A 4,950-nucleotide genomic window follows, 5' to 3' on the forward strand; every position below is an offset into this window, starting at 1 on the left:
GTGGAGACCCCTGCCAGCGCTGAGATGCTTATGCATCCACCGACTCAGCTTTCCTCCTGCAGTCGGCATCACTGCATGTATTTTGTGAGATGGAGGAGGACTTTGTGGATTGGTGTTGAACATATGGGTTAATGTTGGACTTGTGGGCTTGGACAGCACTCGATTGGGATGTTTTCTTGGTGTGCACTTACCCTTTATATAAAACTAATATATATTTATATATATAAGAGTTTCTGTGGATTTGTTTCTCTAAAGTTTTCTTGGTGTGCACTTACCCTTTATATAAAACTATATATATATGAGTTTCTGTGGATTTGTTTCTCTAAAATACCCAGACTAACATACTTTGTTTTGCTCTGTCTTTTTTTGTGCATATTATTATCTCTGCAGGTCTATCTAAATAATACAGGCTGGATAAGCAATCTGGAGGAGAAAACAATGGAACCATTGAAAACCGGGGGACATGGGAGAGGGGAAAGTGGGGGAAAGAAAGTGGTGTTAACAAACCCAGGGACAAAGGAACAAGTGATCCAAAATCAGTGGCAAGGAGGGTGTGAGAGGCCTGGTGGGGCTTGATGAAGGGCAATGTAACCGAGAGAAATTACTGAGACCCAAAGGAAGACTGATCGTGATAGTGGGGCAAGAGGAAAGTAAAGGAAATAGAATAAAGAACCAGGAGGCAAAGGCCATTTATAGAGGTCTAAATATAGGCATGTACATATATGAATATATTAATATATGATGATGGGGAAATAGATCTATGTGCATATATTTATAGGTTTAGTATTAAGGTAGGAGATGGACATTGGGCCTCCACTCAAGTAGTTACTCAATGCAAGAACACTTTGTTCTATTAAACTGGCATTTCATGATCCTCACCTTCCCAACACAATCACTGAAGACAAAGCAGGTGCATAAGCAAATGCGGTGAAGAAAGCTGATGGTGCCAGGCTATCAAAATATATAGCATCTGGGGTCTTAAAGGCTTGAAGATAAACAAGTGGCCATCTAGCTCAGACGTAACAAAGCCCACATGGAAGAAGCATACCAGCCTATGTGATCATGAGGTGTCGAAGGGATCAGGTATCAGGCATCAAAGAACAACAAAAAAATAATATAATTGTGAATGAGGGGGAGTGTGGAGTGGGGACCCAAAGCCCATCTGCTGGCAACTGGACATCCCCTTACAGAAGGGTTTTGGAGAGGGGATGGGCTATTTGGGGTGCAGTGTAGCAATGATGAAACATACAACTTTCCTCTAGTTCTTAAATGCTTCCTTCCCACACTATCATGATCCCAATTCTACCTTACAAATCTGGCTAGACCAGAGGATGTATACTGGTACAGATAAGAACTGGAAACACAGGGAATCCACGACAGATGAACCCCTCAGGACAAGTTGTGAGAGTGGCTATATCAGGAGGGTAGAGGGAAGGTGGGGTAGAAAGGGGGAACCAATCACAAGGACCTACATATAAATCCCTCCCTGGGGGATGAACAACAGAAAAGTGGGTGAAGGGAGACGTCGGACAGTGTAAGACATGGCAAAGTAATAACAATTTATAAATTATCAAGGGTTCATGAGAGAGAGGGGAGAGGAGAGGAAGTGAGGGGGGAGAGGGGGAAATGAGGAGCTGATACCAAGGGCTCAAGTAGAAAGCAAACGTTTTGAGAATGATGATGGCAACACAAGGGATGGATGTATGAATTGTGATGAGTTGTATGAGCCCCCAATAAAATTATTTTTTAAAGGCAAACAGGAAGTGACAATTCCTGCTCAAAATATTTTTTAAATATCCGAACATTTGTTCAAGAAGATTTAGTTTTGAGTTTTCGTAACACAGGCGACACAAGACGCGCAATTCTCTATATTTCTCTTCTTCCCGTTCAGTCTCAAACGGAGTGGTGGAGAGAGTGAATGCGTGTTTGGACCCCCTGGAAACTGGTGGGTGCGCAAAGCCATGGGCTCCAAGCAGCCTGCATCTTCAGAATCAAATGAGATCATTTGGGGGCTTATTCCCAAATGGGTCTCTGTTTACCGTTGGAGAGCGGTTGGTGGAATGGTTTTTAAATAAGATCAAGAACTCTAGCTGTGACCGAAGTCACCGGGCAGGAAACATTCCGATTTTATTCAGGGCTGCACCGCCTCCTCTTTACTTCCCCCACCTGACCAGCATCCCATTCTTGATGCTTTGTACAAATATAAAAATCTCTGCGACCATTTAGATAAACTGGAAGAATCAGGGGGGCGGGGGGTTGCAGTGAGGTAAAAAGCAAACGTTGACACCTCCCCCCCAAAAAAGCAGGAGCTGAGGGTAGGCTAGAGTAGGAGTCAGAAAAAAGACCAGTGTGGTTTCGGAAATCCAGGACGGCTGTAGGGAGCAGGGCTGAGCAAGAACAGCACCCAAAGCTAAAAAAAACAAACATCTACATTGTTTTATTTATATTCCCCCCAACAATTTTGGGGAGAAAAATAAATTTAAAAGCTTCAAGCCTGAAATCAAATGTACACTGACCTCAGAAAATCAGATTCTGAATTTAATCATGATATCCTCATTTTCTATAAAATGTACTTTCTTGCTTTGAAAGACTTCTTCATGGTGGATTTGCCCTTGCTGGGAGATTTCACTTCCTTCTCCACACTGGCTACGGGCTTCTTTGAAGAGCTTCTACTCTGGTTCTTGATGACTGGCAATGTGGGTCTGGCTTTCTTGGCAAGAGTTTTGACTTCAGGGAGGGGCTTCCTTGGGTAGGCTTCTTGGTTTCCCCCTGTGGGCAGCAGGGACTTTAACTGTGGCCTTGGAGCCTCTTTACTTCATGGACGCAACCCTCCCCGGGGACTTAATTTGGGGGTTTTCTTCTGCAACCTTCTCTTTGGAGGCGATTCTTTATCCTCAGAGTCTTCATCTTCTGCTTCGTCATCGTCATCTTTTGAATCCTCAAGCTCTTTCTTTGGAAACAGAACTCCACGGCTAGGATAATAAGGAAAACAGAGGTGGAAAGGGCACGGGATCCTTTCCCAGAGATCTGTTTTATCCATCCATGCTTTTCACATTTCTGCAGAGTTTTCTTCAGCAGATGCATTGCATAGTTAGAATGGGTCCCTGGGTGGTTCTCCAAGACGTACTTCTTCAGAGCGGCGGTGGAGCTGGTCTTTGGCTCACTGATGATGGCAATGCATGCAAGATTGCATATTCCATCAGGCTTCTGCCAAGCAGGGTTTTTCCCCTGATTTCTTCAGCTGGAATGTCCCCGAAACCCCTTTGCCAGTTATTTGTTCTAACTGACCTCTGTCTACTGCCTGCTGTAGAACATTCTTCAACCGCTGAGGTCTGGTGATCTCTCTAAGTTCAGGTTCATACTGAGACCATATTTTCTGATGAGACTGTAGGAGGTTTCTCTAGGTTCACACAGGTGAGTAAAGGCCAGTGGAGGGCATATCTTCCAATTTTACTGTGGTTCTGGATCCACTACAGAAATCTTCTTTCTGTTTCTGGATTTCTGGAATAGTTTTTCTTGATTTTTGAACCCAAACAAAACTCCCAGAAGCACCTTTTCCTGTCACCTGCTCGACAGTCCCTCTATTGAATTCTCTCCTCAGTGCTCATTTCAGGAGCCAGTCCCTTCTCTCCGGCTCCGGAGAAGAGAACTTATGGATGATGTATTTTCAAACAGCGACCACTGAGGCAGCACCCTTCTGGAAGCATGCCTTAATGGCCTCAGTGAGGATGGTGTCCATCTTGGGCTGTGGAGAAGAAGCCATTGGTGTTTTTTGCTGGGCCTTGGTGAGCTGGCTGGCAGAAAGGGTAGCCCAGGAAGATATTGTTTTGTTTTTCACTTTCTTCTCCTTTTCTTTAGACAGAGCTTTCTCATCCTTTTTGTTTTCCTCGGAAGCCTTATTTTCTTCCTTTTCTTCATTTTCAGGATCCCCCTTTGGCTGTTCTGTGTCACTAGATGTAACCCAGGAGGTGTTCATCTCTCATTCATCCGGTTGCCTCCTCAGAACTCAAGCCAGGCTTTTCTGCCTCTCCACCAGCAAGCTTGCTTTAGGGCAGAGCTTCCCAGGTAGAGTCCCAGCTCATCGATCGGTGCTATCTATCTTCCACCTTCACAGGGGGTTCACAGCGGAGACCCCAGGGGGGCAGGGGGTGTGTGTGTGGAGGGCGGGTCTACCACAGCCCGTCTCCCTGGCGGCATCTGTCGACCTGAGTGGGGGCCCACAGTGGAATGTGACTCAGCTGCATCAAGAGAGAGAGTGCCGACAGGCTGCAGCCTGGATGACCTTGGGAACGTGCTAAGTGATCGAAGCCCCAAGCGAGGGCATTTCAAAGACCTTTGGGTCTATCATTTGATCTCTCCTCCGATACACGTTGGGCTTGATCTGGTTTTCAATATGTTCTGGGTTTTGTTTTTCATACTAAGGTTTATCTCCGATGTACTTTGTCATTGTGGATAGTCTTTGTGAATCCTTGGTGTGTTTTTCTCTTTTCTGGTATCTGAAACCCAGATTGATGAACCATCCAGTGGGGATCCCCTCAGGATGGCCGCCACCAGCCCCACCAGTGGGCACCAAGCACATGCAAGAATATCTTATATCATTGGGAAATACTCATGATACATGGTTAAGATTTTAAAAGCAGAATACTATATCTCTATCGCTATCACTATCTATATCTGTATCTGTATCTATATCTACCCTATTGGCAAAGATTAAGTCCCCAAGTCCAACTTTGCTGGAAGCTAGTCTATTCCTGGACTTTTAGATAATAATTTCCTCCATTGCTGGTTAACGTTGGGTTTATAATACTCATATCCTAAAGGGTCTATGAACCCTAATGGAAGCTTTAGGCTCTTTTACTTTGCAGCAATCTAATCCCTGGGTGTGAAAAAAAAAAAAAGCAAATCTAGTTAATAAGATGTCTGGACTTGGCACTATCCCTGTTTCAATCC

At 44.7% G+C, this 4,950-nt stretch overlaps 1 pseudogene; it reads right to left on the reverse strand.

Moving 5' to 3' along the window:
• Positions 1-2,560: 2,560 nt before the first annotated feature.
• On the reverse strand, positions 2,561-4,197 carry LOC142431711 (heterochromatin protein 1-binding protein 3 pseudogene; annotated as a pseudogene).
• Positions 4,198-4,950: the final 753 nt, after the last annotated feature.

This window comes from Tenrec ecaudatus, chromosome 18 (genome assembly GCF_050624435.1).
Source record: "Tenrec ecaudatus isolate mTenEca1 chromosome 18, mTenEca1.hap1, whole genome shotgun sequence".
NCBI lineage: Eukaryota > Metazoa > Chordata > Mammalia > Afrosoricida > Tenrecidae > Tenrec > Tenrec ecaudatus.